Below are 18,063 nucleotides of genomic sequence, written 5' to 3'. Positions count from 1 at the left end.
TAGTAATGTGTATCTGTTACCCCAAACTCCTAATTTATACTCCCCTCCTTTTCCTTTTGGTAACCAAAAGTTTGTTTTCTTTGTCTGTGAGTCTATTTTTTAAATAAATAAGCTCATTTGTATCATTTGCTAGGTTCCATGCATGTGTTATCATATGATGTTTGTCTTTCTCTTTCTTGTTTCCTTCATTTAGTATGATAATCTCTCAGAGGCCTACTATGCATAACAAAGACATTCTAATCACTTGGGTTTAGATTCCAGGGGTTTAGAGTTTACCTCCTAGGAACCTGTGACAAACGCCAGTCAAATTCAATACAAAGGGGCACCTCTGAAGAATCTAGAAAACATCCAATGAAAGAAGGAGCCAGTATTTGGATATCAACCAATTAGGGAATTTCAGCATCAGACTCCAAGAGCAACAGTCAATCAATCAATTTTGATGTTCTTGCCCTAAATGATGCTGCCCTGACCCCAGGTAGAGGAAGTGGGATTGAGGTGGAAAAAGGAAAGAGAAAGAAATTATCTCTTATTTTTCCTCTGCTGATTTCTGAACATTAATTTGTTAGGGAGCGCTGGGGGAGTGGAGACACTTTCATTGGAATAATGACTCATATTTCATTTGCATTGGGCCAGGTTGCTAATTTCTGAAAATGCGATTGAGAGGGACTAAGAAGCTTTGTCTTCCACCCCATATTTTCTTCAACACCAGAGACAAGAAATCCAATATCACAGGCTTGAAAAGGAATGGTGGGAGGAAAAACAAAATTATTTCACGGCTTTTCCTTTCATGGTCCAGCTAGTTCAAGAAAGTATCTGTAAATGTATTTCAGTCCCTTGGGAAATTGTGATTTAATTCACCTAGGCTACACTCAAGCTTACACTTGCATGTCTGCATGAATTTGGCAGGGGTAGTTGTAAGGCAAAAGACTGGCTTGATTCATATTAGATTTTACAGATTCCCTCTAATGCTGAATTTCTATCATCAAATGTAGGTATGAGGGTATCACTGAGATCCCCAGGACGGAGGGATCCACAGAGGTAGTAACAAGCTTCCTTCACTCTTCTAACCCTTAGCATTGGGGTTTATATTGCCTTTCTATGGACTCTGAATTTTTAAATTATAGGCTATGATTAGCATCATTTATATATTACCATACTGGTAGGCTTCCATGGTAGCTCAGAGGTAAAGAACCTGCCTGCTGAACAGGAGATGTGGATTGGATCCCTGGGTCAGGAAGATCCTCTGGAGGAAGAAATGGCAACCCACTCCAGTATTCTTGCCTGGAGAATCCTATGGACAGAGGAGCCTGGCAGGTTGTAGTCCATGGGGTCCCAAAAGAGTCAGACATGACTTAGGGACTCTCTCTGAAGCCTGTGCAATTAACCACTGTTAGGCTGAATCTTACATAATCAAAATTATATTATGAGTATAAGACATCTAAAGGCTAATCTGTTTCAAATTCCTCATTATATACATATATATAATTAAAGCTCAAAATCAAAGAGCCTGTGAATGAGGATGGTTGCAATGTAGCAACTCCTATCTCACCACTACTTTTACAATGCTCTTTTACTTTGTGACTATTTCACAAACTTTTGTTTGTAGTCTTCCATGGAATCTGCTGTGTAAAACTGAAAAAAGTGCCAATATGCTATTTTTCATGAAAGTGGGAAATCAGAGCCTTTCCTGCTCCCCACCCCCACTTCTTATATGACTTGACATTTCTGTGTTTTTTTTGTACTTCCCTCTTTAGAGTTATCTTTTCAAGTTAGCATTTGTAACATTATGTACTTCTAATTTTCACCCTACTCATGATTTTTTTCTACTTTATTCTGGGGAAGGGTACTGTTATTCTTCCTCCACTCACATTTTAAATATAGAGGTAGGGTACAGTTTTAGATGAAAGCACTGCATGGATGAGAAACTGAGCAAAGTGAAAGTCACTCAGTCGTGTCCAGCTCTTTGCGACCCATGGACTATGCAGTCCATGGAATTCTCCAGGCAAAAATACTGGAGTGGGTAGCTGTTCCCTTCTCCAACACATCTTCCCAACCCAGGAATCAAACTAGGGTCTCCTGCATTGCAGGTGGATTCTTTACCAGCTGAGCCACCATTTGTAAGGTGAGTAGTAATTTAACAGACTTGTAATTTAAGAGACTTGTAAGATGAGTGTAATTTAACAAAGAAGAGGAAATGGATGATGGATTACCTCAGGAGAAGGAGTGTGCTAAATAAGGGTTCATTCAGGTTATGCTGTTGCTGAAGTGAAAAGACAAGAGAACATATAACTTCAGATTTAAATAATATATACCTTTCTTATTAATTAAAATAGTGAGTATTTTTACTTTCTTCACTGTCTTTAAAGAGCTATAACGTTCCCAGCGGGACTTGAAGTCATTTTTTAATGAGACAAAGAATCACTGAACCTAATTAACCTATTATTAAGAAAACTAAAGGAATGTATATCATTTTTACTTCAGGCAGAGAGAGAAGCTAGGGAGATGCACTTTAACATTCAGCTGTGGGAACTGATACGGTAGAACTACTGGAAGCAAACTGAGCAAGACTTGAACATAGTCTGGTGTTATCTGTCTCTCCTATGCATATGTGAAAGTGTGTTAGTCACTGAGTCCTGTCCAACTCTTTGCAACCCCTACTGTAGCCCGCCAGGTTCCTCTGTTCATAGGGTTCTCTAGGCAATATTACTAGAGTGGTTAGCCATTCCTTTTTACTCCATGGGATTTTCCCAGCCCAGTGATTGAACCTGGGTCTCCTGCATTTCAGGCATCTTCTTTATCATCTGAGCCACCAGGGAAAGTGTTGTCAATTCAGACCTTACTTTATGGACGTAGATTTGGGGGCTGTTGTCAGCATTTTCTTTCCCTCTGATCACTTCTTAAGCTGCTCATAGGAATAGTCATTTACTGTCCCATAAAGCTAAGGAAAGAATCCTTTTTAATGACTAGATAATAACTAATCAGTGAATTGCCAATTCACTCAAAGTAGGTTAAGCATGTAAGAAACATGAGGTAATACCTTACATTTAAGGATGGAATAGAGCTATACATGCCATGCCATGCTATGCTAAGTCGCTTCAGTCGTGTCTGACTCTGTGGGACCCCATAGACGGCAGCTCACCAGGCTCCGCTGTCCCTAGGATTCTCCAGGCAAGAATACTGGAGTGGGTTGCCATTTCTTTCTCCAGTGCATGAAAGGGAAAAGTGAAAGTGAAGTCGCTCAGTCGTGTCCGACTCTTAGCGACCGCATGGACTGTAGCCTACCAGGCTCCTCCATCCATGGGATTTTCCAGGCAAGAGTACTGGAGTGGGGTGCCATTGCCTTCTCCGAGAGCTATACATAATGGAGAATAAATATAGATTTTCAATTATTAAGCAAATTTAAGATCATATTGAATACATTTATACACAAGCAGATTAGTTTATATTTCCTGGGTATAGGAATATTAAAATATAATCATTAGATACCCTATAACAGTGAGGACAGTTCAGTTCAGTCACTTAGTCATGTCCAACTCTTTGTGACCCAACGAACTGCAGTGCGCCAGGCCTCTCTGTCCATCACCAACTGCCGGAGTCTACCCAAACCCATGTCCATTGTCGGTGATGCCATTCAGCCATTTCATCCTCTGTTGTCCCCTTCTCCTCCTGCCCTCAATCTTTCCCAGCATCAGGGTCTGTTCAAATGAGTCAGCTCTTCACATCAGGTGGCCAAAGTATTGGAGTTTCAGCTTCAATATCAGTCCTTTCAATGAACACCCAGGACTGATCTCCTTTAGGATGGACTGGTTGGATCTCCTTGCAGTCGAAGGGACTCTCAAGAGTCTTCTCCAACACCACAGTTCAAAAGCATCAGTTCTTTGGTGCTCAGCTTTCTTTACAGAGAGGACAGTTTTCTATATAAACTGAACATATGTTTACACATCTTTGGAATTCTTATCAAACGTGAATATGAACAGTCTTTCAATATAATGACCTCCTACTCCACTAAAAACCATAGGGGCCGTCAATAATTACAATGTAATTGTATATGTGTGAGTGTATACATAGTCACACATGAAACAACTCAGATATGTGGATGAATGTGTCAACAGGCATTTGATACTTTATGACAGTGATAAGAAAGCTTCATTATGTAATAGCTTTCTACCAAATAAATATTCTTTAAATTTTATTGCTACCAGGAAATTGTCTCTTATGTTACCAAGATGGCTCATGAATTCACTAAAGTACAAAGACATTTTTAAAAAGGCAACACTCTACTTTGAATAATGAATTTCAATAATGGCAGTGTAAGAAAATGTCTGAAAGATGGCAAAATATATATTTTAGCACTGTATCTATATGTGCGAGTAAGGCACTCTGATTTTACCTGTCAGTATGGGTTTTTTGTTTCAATTTATAAAGACCAAATTCACATTTTTGAAGTGAGTTATTATTGCATATCTTCATTTAAGGTCAAGCAAAATTTTGAACATGTTAATCAAAGAGAATACTTATTGTCATATCTCACTTCTGACATTTAAGAAAAACTCTTCATGCAAATGAAGGATGTGACTAAACTTCCAAGGGAGTATATCAAATACTTAACACAGAAATACAATGAGCTCCTCTATATTGACTGAAGTCCTTCATGTGCCTCCTCTCAAGTGCAAATGAGACTTAGATTTCTTCTCTTTGAAGTAGAGCTACCCTTGTCCATACGCTGCTTAAAGCATACTGATGTCTATCATGAATGAAAATTAAAGTATCACTTTAAAACATATCCAGGCACAGGATTTTTGTTTCTTACAAAAATATATCCAGTGCAGAAAGGATGTCAAATTCATCAAGCTATTTTCTGTAACTTGTAATTGCCTTTTAGAAACTTAAAATATCAGTTCATTTTTCCCTAAGATAATTTCCCTCAAATACTTAACTTTGTTATTGCATCTGATTTTTAATGATTTACTGCTTATTTTGCTGTACTTTATAGTCTATTTATTCTAAAAATTGTGCTTCATCAAGTAGGAACCTTAATTGGATGTAATTGGTATGGAGGTGTTCTCAGTCCTACTTTATGAATCTTCAAGGCAGGAGATAATAGCAAATAAGCACTAAAACCCTCAGTGTCACATGCCCTTCTCTCCACAGCAATGACCTTGGTCAGGACACTGTTGCAGTCAGATTTTTCAACTGTTCACTTTCACCAGAGTTTACATTGCTAGAGGGATCACTCTAAATGTAAGTCTTTTATTTGTCTAAGAGCCCTTTGGCAATCATGGGCAGCAAAAATAGTACCTTGTTTAATCAAAGAATGTTTTCCCAAAACCCAAATAAATAAGTATAACCAGAGTTCTAGACAAGATTAGAAAGGCAGAGGGAGAACAGGGCCTGCTCTATTCTCGTGCAGTAAATATTTGCTGAGCTTTGACTATGGCCATCACAAAATGGTCTGTTAACTCAAAAGTGAATAGAACATGTCATTTGCTCTTGGAGATCCCCTCAGAGTCTACTCCTTTTATTTCCAAGATTTATCTTTGATCATATCATTTATTCCCTCTTATCTTCAAATTTAGTTGACCTATAACAAACTAGAGAAAATCATATAATTTCAAATAAAATACTGTTAGTTCCATGAAGTCATATCATGAACTTGTTATCTAATCCTGATTTATTATTGTACAATAAACAGAAGAACAAGGAAACATCACCTCATGTTTTACGTCATTTCTACCAAGTGCTTTGTTTTGGATCATAATTATTTTAGCACCACAACAACCCTGACTATTATTGCTTATCCATTACAAGTCCATGAGACACTGAAATCCTTCATATGACACAACCATTCAGAAAACTTCACTACATTTCTGTAAAATGTCATATGCATATTGTTGCAGGTCAGTTTCCCTGGGAAACAGACTCTGAGATGGAGATTTGTGTGCTGGAAATTTAATAGGGAGTGCTCTTAGGATCAACTCCAAGGTGAAGAAAAGAAAGTGGAACTAGTGGGACGACACTGGGCTGCTGGATGCTGACAACAAAACCCTCAGTTGATCCATTGGTAGTTCTGAAGCTAGGATGGCTTTTACAATTATCCCTGGTTATAGCTTGGTAGCCAAGCTGTGTTGGGACACCCTGTGTTGGGACACAGATCAGCCAGAAAAGGGGACATCATATTCAACAAGCATATCTCTTCATCAGTGGACAGTCACCAGAGAAGACAATGGTGTGGTACAATTGTCAATGGTCCCAGCGCGCAGAGAGATGTATGCTCTGATTCTGAAAGTTAGAGAGCAGTGGTATCACAGTAGAATACCACAGCTTCCCTAATATACAAACAGTATTCTTTTTCTTGAATTTTTAGAATTAAAAGGTCAGGATACAATAGTTCACTGAAAATCCAAACTCTTTGACATACACAGAAATCCTGGCGCCCTGATAGCACCAAGACGTATAATTCATCCAAATAGTATATTCTGTTTCTTTTTTTTCCCCACATATCTAATTATTTGTCCCTAATATTATTTGTGCACTTTGCTTAAGGAAAAGTGAGTAGCAACTAGAGAAATTTCAGTTAGTCTCAACGTCTCCTGTTAAAGGAAGGGAAATATCTCCCCAAGTCAGAGTGTATGTAACCAGTCAGACCATGAGCAGCCATTGAAGTCTTGGCAGCAGTGTGATGCAAAAAGAGAACATGCTGACACTCTTTTTCCATAGACTAGCAGATACAATTCTTTTTTTCTTTCCAGTTTATGTCCAACTATTTGGGCAGATAAGGCGGTAAACGTGGATCAATTTTCTTGGATAAGTAAAAGTTATTCATTATGAAATAGAAAGATGGAATGAAACAAAAAGGAGAATGGATGCTGAAATAATTTGAAAACTCAACAATTGATTAAAAAAATTAATTGACTATATGATAGAATATTAAAAAAGAATTTGGGAACAAGGTAAAGGAAGCATAGCGCATTAAATAACTGGATCCCATGGAAATGTTCTTAGTTAGTGGAGTATCACTGGGTATGTTTCCAGAGAAAGACTTAAAGAGAGCTGTGAACAAAGTCAGGTTAGAGACAAAAGCCCAGGACTGAGCACTGAGTCAGAAGTGTGCAATGTAACAAGGTTCAACCACAGCATGAGGGACTTAGAAACAACCAGTAAATTTCAATTAAAGAAAACAAAAACCAATCCTTTGTAATATCTAGGATCCAATGAGTAAACAGAAGCTGGTGATCAAATATGGTGCAGAAGATCATGGACCATCAGTAAATCTCTCAGAATAAATGGTGCTGTTAAGCACAAGCCCATTAAAAGACTATGACACTTGTTTACAACCCAGAAACTAGCCTAGCATCTAAAACATCCAAGCACTGAAGGATGTCAAATATTTTAGGAAGGACTTGACTTCAAACAACAGAGAATGTAGAGGAAAATGTAAGTGGATGTACAAGGAAAGACAGGAAAAAGAAAAAAAAGATTATTTTTTTATTGTGTACCTCTTTACTGGATATTTGCTAAGCACTCTACATAATTATATCTTTTCATTTTTGTGAAAGTGAGATTGGCATAATTATGCTCATTTTATACTTGACAAAACTGAATTGGTACACTCAAGTAACTTGCCTAAGTGGATAACCAGTAAGTAATAAACCAGATTTCAGATCCTAGATTATAGGATCTGGAAACATAATTCATGAGCTTTTTTTTTTCTTTCTAATTTCTTTCCTATTCCTCTGAAAACAAATACTTAATATTTTAAATATTTTATTTCACTCCAAACTATAAAATAACTTTTGACAATGTTTATAATCATGTGACGGGTATTCATTTTTATCACAGTATCTGTAAGTGTCCACTTGAAAAATCTGAAGAAAAATGTACTGACCAAACATTATAACTATGGCATAAGTCTTTATGTATATATTGGAAAATATAGAAAAAAAATCATACTTATGTTTTTCCATATTTATTTGGAATCACAAATGTATTTGGGTGGCAAGCATGAAACTAAAAACTAGAAGAAAATGTAATTTTTCTGGAAGAAAATGGCCCCATTTGAGAAGATTGGAATTTTTACCCAATAGCTTTTATGTGAATTACCCTTCAGAGTAGCTGGTTGGATAGCAAATCAAAAGAAGTCACGTAATATTGGAGAGAGCATGGTAAATTTATATATCCTGGAAGTGACTTAGCTATTTCATAATTTAATTAAAGTAGGAAATGGAAGTATTATCTCTGCCAAGTGATATCATCACCTCTGAATCACTGGTCCTTCTTCAATATTTTGAAGTAGGGTCAGGGTGCCTATCTCAGCTATGCCACTTCCTCTCAGTAGATACTTGCTTAAAAGTATTGTACTCCTCAGTAACCAAGTTTCTAAGCTTCCATCTAAGGACATGTAGAGGATTAAAGGAGAATTTCTATCTTGTGATGAATGCCATTTTGGAAACAAGAAAGGCAACTGATATGTTCAAAGTCATGAATCATTTCTTTCTTAAGTAGAATGTTGATTGGAAGAAAAGTCTCATCACTCTGAGCTCAGATGACAAACTTGTGGTGTTGTATATTACATCTAATTCTGCTGTGTGAATGAAGGGTACAACTCCAGATGGCCTTGCGACTCATTCTTTTCATATGAATATCCATTGGCATCATTGCCTCTGCTAATGAGACAAAAATGTGTTTTCCCTACAGATGTGAAATCTCAACTTCACAATCAGGGTCATGAGAAAGTCTTGATTAAAGAAAGCTCTAAAAACTGAAGGACAATATAAAATGAATTATCTTGCCTAGTATGCAGATGGTCAATGGATTTTAAACAATAGGATATGTCTTGAAACTTATTTTGGGGGATAAATATTACTTGTTTTGTGAAAAGATTGCTTAGTTTTAGAAAAATTCAAGAGGAAAGATTTCTTTTAGTGCTTTTCTGTCTTAGATCTTTATAACCACATTTACGAGATCCATCTTTCCTTTTTTAAGACTTCGAGGTCACCATTATGCACGCTGTTAAAACAGCTATCTGGTCTTTTCCATGGTGCCACTCTGGAAGAGGAGATACAGAACTCAATTATGCAAACTTTGCAAAGCTGGAAAAAGCACTTCTTCAAGATGGAATTGATAACTACAAAGTCTTGTCAATTTCTCTGTGGACAGAAATCTCCAGATACCCTAAAACAAAGAGCACTTTAAAATATTTCCTTTAGATGACTTCAGAATTGAAATGTGAATTCATAATGCCTTCCTTGCTAATAGAGACAGCATCCATAATACAGCCCCTAACCAAATTGAGTTTAGCACTAAGGATACAGGAAAAAGGAAACATTCTGACATTAATTCAAAATAGTCAGGAAGAATTCTGGCATAATTTGACACAATTCTACCCTCATCAGAAAAAATAAGTATGAAAGTTCCAACTATATATGAAGTGATATTAATTTGTGAGTCAGGTTTTGTGTTTCCAAGGTCATGAAACATCAAAAATAGTATGTTTGTTTATGTTGATTGTTATAAGTAGGAGGAGGTCCTTAGTTTCAGTGAAATATCCAAGGAAACTGTTACCCAAAGTATTTAACTGCTCAGCATGATGACTTCTCTATTAAAAATAATAAAATTTCATGCAATTATAAAAATAATATGCATTTTTATATCATTTTATGATTCATGATAAAATATTCTTATGAGTTCTAATGCCAACATTTTAAAAATAAGAAATAAGTAACTAAGAGAGGTTACTTGACTTGCTTAGGGTAACACAACTGGTAAATGCCAGACCTAGGATTTGAATGAGCATTTTTTTTTTTCCCTCCAGAGTGTGCACTGTGCTGTTCTCTTGAACGAGAGGTAAATGGGGTTGACATAGCATGAAGGGAAGGATTAATTCTAACTGGTTCTTTAGAGAAGATTTTAAAGAGAGTCAGTGTTCGAATTGGGGCTTGAGACAAGAATAGAATTTAATAGGAAAGGAAAAGCATCCATTTCATTGTACAAAAATGCATAGAGACTACAAGGTGTACCCAAAAGGACAGATGGAGTTGCCTGATGCAGCTCTTCATATGAGACTTTGAAAAAGCGTGATTAGGTTCATCTCCCTTTGGGAAATGAGGAAAGGAAGAGAAGATAGACTTGGGCTGCAGAATTTCCTAAAGTGTGTTATAATTAACTAAGTTTGGATAAAAGGAGAGATTAGAGGGAATATGGTTAGGTTGTAGACATCTTTGTTTTATAACGTCCTATAAATCAAAGATAATTTGTAAAAATGAGAAACGCTAAAATTTTGAATATGATGAAGGTTTTTCAGTTTAATTATGTTGGCTTTAAGTTGATAATAATTAAGCCCTCATTTTCTCTGAGTTGTGTCTTTAATAGTCATGGCTGAGAGACCTCCAGTAGTTGTTCAGTTTTCCTTACATGTTGGCAGAACTTAAGCTCTTTCATTTGCTTTTTTCTCTAGCTGAGATTCAGAGGTTCATCCTCATTTGGTTAAGCCAATCATTTATGTTTCCAGCCTCTTTAGAGCTATTTTTCTTTTTTCTGGTATCAGTATTTAGTGCAATTTTAACAACGCCCCACCCCCAACCCTACATGCAGACATACAAGAAGAAATTTCTCCAACCAAATTGCCGTATATCAACCAACATGCTTCGAAACTTGGGCTGTTGAGGACATGGATCCACTAAAGTACTCCTCAAGCCACACCATTTAGTGGTTCTTATTTGGTGAACTGAAAAAATATTTCTTATTTTTTAAGGTGTTTGAACTGGAGTTTTGTATGGCTTATAATGGAAAGTATCCTACCTGATTTATATCACCTTAGTAAATCAGCCTTTTCTTCTGATGAGAATATTAAAGACTATCATTTACTATCTAGTTAAATCATAAAGTTTATAATAGGATCCAAAACATAATATGCATAGTATGCTGTAACAATAAATTAAGGAGAAAAGTAAATACTTTTGATAAAAAGGAGGGCTTACAATGGTAATGAAGGGTTTCCAGTAATAGAATACTACTCATTTTAGGAAGACAATTTGGACAGAATTTCTGTAGAAAAGTAAAAAAAGATGGAGAAATGTAAGATATATCAGACATATGAGATTAGAGATGGCCCCAGATTCTTACAACCACAGGAAAGATGGCTAAGATGGCTGCCCATTTTTGACACTTTCCCCATTGTGAGTATGGGATTTATTGCCCCTCTACCTGAAGCTGAGCTGGCCTATAACTACCTTTGACCAAAATACTATGGCAGATGCTGTGACGGTGCAGTATGACAATGGCAGTTCTGAGTCTGGTCTTCAAGAAGGCTGGTTGCTTCCTTCTTTCTCTCTTGGAGAGAAAGTTATTGTATCAGTAGTCCAATCTACTATTGAGACCACATAAGGAAGCAACAGTTAGAACTGGACATGGAACAATAGACTGGTTCCAAATAGGAAAAGGAGTGGGTCAAGACTGTATATTTTTACCCTGCTTATTTAACTTATATGCAGAGTACATCATGAGAAATGCTGGGCTGGAAGAAACACAAGCTGGAATCAAGATTGCTGGGAGAAATACCAATAACCTCAGATATGTGGATGACACCACCCTTATGGCAGAAAGTGAAGAAGAACTAAAGAGCCTCTTGATGAATGTGAAAGAGGAGAGTGAAAAAGTTGGCTTAAAGCTCAATGTTCAGAAAACTAAGATCATGGCATCTGGTCCCCTCACTTCATGGGAAATAGATGGGAAAACAGTGGAAACAGTGTCAGACTTTATTTTTGGGGGCTCCAAAATCACTGCTGATGGTGATTGCAGCCATGAAATTAAAAGACACTTACTCCTTGGAAGGAAGGTTATGGCCAACCTAGATAGCATATTTAAAAGCAGAGACATTACTTTGCCAACAAAAGTACGTCTAGTCAAGGCTATGGTTTTTCCAGTGGTCATGTATGGATGTGAGAGTTGGATGGTGAAGAAAGCTGAGTGCCGAAGAATTGATGCTTTTGAACTGTGGTGTTGGAGAAGACTCTTGAGAGTCCCTTGGACTGCAAGAAGATCCAGTCAATCCATCCTAAAAGAGATCAGTCCTGGGTGTTCATTGGAAGGATTGATGTTGAAGCTGAAACTCCAATACTTTGGCCACCTCATACGAAGGGTTGACTCATTGGAAAAGACCCTAATGCTGGGTAGGATTGGGGGCGGAAGGAGAAGGAGGCGACGACAGAGGATGAGATGGTTGGATGGCATAACCGACTTCATGGACATGGGTTTGGGTAGACTCCGGGAGTTGGTGATGGACAGAGAGGCCTGGCGTGCTGCAGTTCATGGGGTCACAAAGAGTCGGACACGACTGAGCGACTGAACTGAGCTGAACTTATTAAGATAAAGTTTTGCCTTCTCTTACCATGACCAGCTCATAATTTATTCCAAGTCTAAAGTTTTCCTTATAGAGGTTATAAAGACCATCATTTCTCTAAGGTCTAGCAGAGCCTTACAGAAATCCCTAGACCCTGGAAAATCTGAAATGATTTTAATAACTTTGGCTTCCAAGATGAACCAAAAATATTAGACTAATTATTGAAGAGTTCATTCAGATGATAGTATCACAAAACAGTTGAACTGTTTTACAATAAGAATGAATATAAATATAAATAAGAACAAAACTGGCCATTACTCAACATCTGCTTTCTCTATGTACAAGGATATTACCAAGTTACAGACACCCAATGTGTAGAGACAATCATGTGTTAAATTCTGTTTTAATGCATGTATAAATGGGCAGTTGGAGAACTTGATGCTCTAGTTTATTCACATAGAAAGTGTTAATTTTATTTTATTTTGTTGGATTCTGTTCATATTCCCAGAAAAACTCAATCTCCTTAAGTCAACTTTTTGTAAAGGTAAAATAGCTTTCTTATTTATCCTGTTGGAAATCAGCTAAAAACAGTGGAATTTTGTTGTTTTCTGTGCTTATTTACCTATAAAAAACTATATGGTTTATATAATAAAAAGTCAACTATGTAACCTAAGTGATTTCTCAGTTGATCTGCACTTGCCTTAGAAACCTATGTCTTTAATTTAGGCTTTGATTTAAAATATAAAGATGTGCCAAATCTATAATTTTATATTTTATTTTATTCTATTTTCATAATTTGATGTATTTTCTACAATATTTAAAATTCCCCTAAAGTATTTCAAAATACCTTTAAAAATGGCTGATACATAGCTTCTCCAAGAATATTTGAATCATTTTTCCAAAAATAATTTCAGACAAAAGTTTGAGTCCATGTGAATATTCTTTTGATGGAAATAAATCATACTACTAGAGGTAAGAACTCTCCTATTGAAGTAAATTATCACTTCAGGGTGTCCTTGAAGCCTCATAAATTTGATGGCCATATCTATGGCTGAGTAAATAAGATTTTACAAATAATTTTGATTATGATGAAGTCAGTGTGAATGGCAAGTCTAACAATAAACACTGTAGGTCTGGAGGGGAAATAAAATGTCATCAGTGGAACCCTCTTATAGCACAAACAAATTGAAAAATGTCTATATCACATTTTGTAAGAGTAATATCAGATTTAAAGCTATTGTTGTTGTTGTTATTGTTATTCAGTCACTAAATTGTGTTTGACTCTGCAACCCCATGGACTATAGCATCCCAGGCTTCTCTGTCCTTCACTATCTCCTGGAGTTTGCTTAGATTAATGTTCATTGAGTAGGTGATACTATCTAACCATCTCATCTTCTTCATGGATCACAGCCTTGCTGTGGTGAAGGGGCTTGCATAACTCACTGAAGCTATAAGGTATGCCATGCAGAGCCACACATTATGGATGGGTCATAGTGAAGAGTTCTGACAAAACATGGTCCCCTGGAGGAGTGAATGGCAAGCCACTCCAGTACGCTTGCAGCAAGAACCTCATGAACAGTATGAAAAGGCATAAAGCTATTATACCAGATTAAATTTAAGAATTGCCTACTTTTCTGATCACTCATGAATGCCTATAATTATATTTAAAACTGAAAACTTTCATCTAGTGGTCTTTCTGTATAAGATTTCTGCTAATTTATTTTTATTTTTGTCTTCACATACACGTGTACACACAATCTAATGACAAAAATGTGACAAGACTTAATTCATAATATATTGTGATTAAAAATAGATAATAAAATTGATGTTATATGCATAGATGCAAATGTATAACATAATTATATTGTGTCTCTATAATATAATTATATCTGGTTTTGCATGATTTGGATTTTGCTGATTTGAATAAGCAAAGGGAAATGTATATACATACATTTTCATCAATTCATAGTATATAGACATATACTTATTGTAGATAATCATCTACAAATGAAAATTTCCATTGCAAAATATTAAACCATTTACATAAAATAATTCATCTTGAAATAATATGAGATATTTTCTCCCTTCTATCACAAAATTACATGACAAGCAGTTACATACCTATAAGACAGAAAATAATATTAAAAGTTGAATATTTGATGACTGAGCTAATGAATACCCAGATAGCAGGTGAAATATTGTTTCTGAGTTTGTCTGCAAGGCAGTCTCCAGAAGAGATTAAGCATTTGGATTAGTAGGTGAAGTAAAGAAAATTGCCCTCACCAATGCAGGTGGGTATCACCCAATCTCTTGAGAGCCTGACTAGAACAAAAAGGGAGAGCAAGAGCAAACTAGCATCTCTCTGATTGAGCTGAGACATTTATCTCCTATCTACTTGGTTCTCACATTTTCAGAATCAGCATGGTACTTATACCATCAGCTTCCCAATTCTCAGGCCTTTAGACTCAGCCTGAATTACATCACTGGTTTTCTGGGTTCTATAGCTTCCAAATAGCAGATTGTAGGATTTCTCAACTTTCATAATCACATGAGCAAATTCCTAGAGTAAATCCCCTTTTATGTATCTCCATGTATCCTATTGGTTCTGTTTCTCTGTAGAAATCACACTGAAACAGCAGTCCCAAAAACTATTCCAAGATTTCCAAGAAGTTGAAGGCTACTATCAAATGATAGTTCAATACTATCAAATGTGTTTCCAACACACCCCCGTCAGCTACCTGGGAATATTACTATGTTAATAAGATATTAATATAAAGTATACAATATAAATTATGTGATACAATTTGCCTGGTTTCCCAAGGCCAGAAGGGCTTCCTAGACAAAGGAATTTCTGTTTTAAAACAGGGAAATCACCAGGAAAGCTGGAAGAAGTTGGTCAACTTATATTACACACGTGTTTAAAGAGAAATCACAGCTTTGAAAAGGGCTTGGGTAAAGACTACATTTGCAAACTGAGCTTCCAGACTTGACTAGACTTAAGGGCTGAGATAACCAGGCACTCTGTAAACTACTAGGAGAGCAATAATCACTGGCCCTCTGGAGTTGCAGAAAATCTTTAGGATTCAGAGTGACAAGAAACATATGGACAGTAACTATTGAATGTAATTTGGACTAATACTAAAAGAAATAGAGTTCATTATTAATGACCTTGATTGATATTCTTAGTGAGGCATAGAGATCCTGCAGGCTCAGTGAAAGGCAAAGAATAAAAACTTATGAGGAAGTGGGCATTTTCTAATTGTCAGGCATATGCTCAGTGTTTTATATGAATTATCTCCTTTGAGCCTCAGAGCAATCCTATGAGGTAAATACAATACAATTATTTACTGTTATAGATAAGGAAATCTGATCTTAGAGATTTTAAGTTCCTTGCCTTAAGACACACTAAAGTAGAGAGAGAACATGAACCCAAATAGTCTTTCTCAAGTCTACATTTACAACAGTGAGGTGAAAGCCTTGGTTCCACTGTTCATGAGATAGTTTATGAGATGGCTAGATAGCATTACCAACTGAATGGACATGAGTTTTAGCAAACTCCAGGAGATGGTAAAAGACAGGGAAGCCTGGTGTGCTGCAGTACATGGGGTTGCAAGTAGTCAGACATTACTTATCTTGAGCATGAACAACAATCTTGGGCAAGTAATTTAACCTCCTGAGCTTCAATTTTCTTTTCTATAAAATGAAATAAGCATACTAACCAAAAGAGTTTTCATAAGTATTAAGTAGTTTTGAGAATTATATGGAAATAAAGGACAAGTAAATGCATAAAAAATCTGTGACCCAGAGTTTGGCATGTAGTGGAAAATTATCAAATGTCTTTTACTAATGCATTATTAACATATATGTACATATATATGTAAGCTTCCCAGGTAGGGCTAGTGGTAAAGAACTCACCTGCCAATGCAGGAGACATAAAAGACATGGGGGTTCGATCCCTGGGTTGGGAAGATCCCTTGGAGGAGGGCATGGCAACCCACTCCAGTATTCTTGCCCAGAGAATCCCAAGGACAGAGGAGCCCAGTAGGCTATAGTCCGCAGTGTCACAAAGGGTTGGACACAACTGAAGCAGCTTAGCACACATGCACACACACACACATATGTATATATGTAAATAGATTGATTGCTAAATTTTTTTGGCCTGAAAGTTTTAGACAACTGGATCATCTAATAACAATGAAATGTAAGGTTTCCTGCAGGGGATATCAAGGAATCCTAAGTTGCTTACTGTTTAGTGACTACTAGGTTCTTTATGATCATATTGAGATAGCATAGATCATATTCAGTCTCTTTTTGAAGTTTCCTATTTTATATGTAGTGCTAATTCCTTCTATATGTATAAAATTCTAACTGTTGTATTTTATAAGATGGCCTGAGAGAAAGCGATCACTTTTAAAACTATAGGCTGTGAAATTGCCATTATCCTGGACTTGACCCTAGAATTATTATTTTTTTAATTAGATAAATTTCAGAGGAATTGCAGTGATGATGATATGAATTTTTTTATGTATATTAAAAGAATCTAGAGAAGAAGAAACTGAAGAAATCAGCAATTCTAAGATAATCCTAAATATCATTTTTTCAGATCCTATACTTGATTTGCTTGATTGAAGAATAAGCTTAGTTCATAGAACACAACAAAAAGAGAATAAAATTTGTTCTTTAAAAGGTCAATTTATGAAAGCTATCTCCATTTAGGAGAAAGTCTTAATATATTTAAAGTAAATACATATAGGTACAAAACAGATACAATTGATTTGGTCATACAAATGAAAGCAACATCACCATTTTGTGGGTATTTTAAATATTTGAACACATTTGACTGTATATTCATAATAGTTCAGACAATTTTTTTTTCAAATAATCTCTTACTCAACTACTTCATAGGACCTGATACTCTGGACAAATATCCTTGATCACTTTTTAAATGAAAAATAGGTCTAGAGAATAATATTTAAATCAAAACAACTTTCAGGATTAGGAGCTCTTAAGAAATATGATAAATCAACATCAGCATGATCTTTCCTCATTTCATTCAAGTTTTGCTTGCGGTTCATTATCCAAACTCTGCTGCCTTGGTAATTATTTATGCTGTGAATTATTGTCATACTGTTAAATACAGTTTTGAAAATGACAAGACCAATCTTTTTTATTTATCATCAACCAATCATCCTGCCTAGAACCAACAAAAGTAAATTATACTTCTGTTAAGCCTTTATTGAAAACATTGCATATTATCACTATACTTCTTAGAAGAGGGGATTCAAAGTGAATCAAACCGCCAGAATTCCTTTTTCTCAAATACTCTTTAAAATATGTATGAAATGGCTTAAAACTAATATGCCATGCCACTACAATAAGAAACAAGAAATGAATTTCTGAATTTCATTCACACAGCTGCCTCTCCATCAGATATTCTCTCAGTTTCTCTTTTACTCCACAACTGAGTTCTTCCTTTAAGTGTATCTAATTTCTGATCATTACTCCCCTTCTCTGCTGCTACCACTCTGGTGAGAATCATTATTGTTCCTCTGAAGATTCTTGCAGTAAGCTTGTAACTCAATCCGTTCCTTTGGCTTCTGCCACCCTGCCATCCATTCTCGACCTGGCAGGCATAGTGGACACCATTAAAACAAAACACTTCAGCTCAACACCCTACAGTGACTTCTGAGCTCTGTGATATCCCATCAAAAGTCAAACTAAAAGTC

The 18,063-nt window shown here is 36.1% G+C and overlaps 1 protein-coding gene across 9 annotated transcripts in view; it reads right to left on the bottom strand.

Moving 5' to 3' along the window:
- Positions 1-18,063, bottom strand: part of LOC145518172 (uncharacterized) — a 1,384,210-nt gene that overhangs the window by 1,322,151 nt on the left and 43,996 nt on the right. The window contains exon 5 of one of the 9 annotated variants that reach the window (XR_014062692.1): positions 17,010-17,960. The exons of the other annotated variants lie outside the window; for them this stretch is intronic. The gene's annotated coding sequence lies outside the window, so the exon portion shown is untranslated. Of the gene's footprint in view, positions 1-17,009; positions 17,961-18,063 lie in introns of those variants that run through there. 9 annotated transcript variants of the gene reach the window in all.

Source organism: Giraffa tippelskirchi, chromosome 8 (assembly GCF_054371585.1).
Source record: "Giraffa tippelskirchi isolate mGirTip1 chromosome 8, T2T-mGirTip1v1.2.pri, whole genome shotgun sequence".
In the NCBI taxonomy this organism is placed as follows: Eukaryota; Metazoa; Chordata; class Mammalia; order Artiodactyla; family Giraffidae; genus Giraffa; species Giraffa tippelskirchi.
This window is presented reverse-complemented; position numbering and strand designations above follow the sequence as displayed.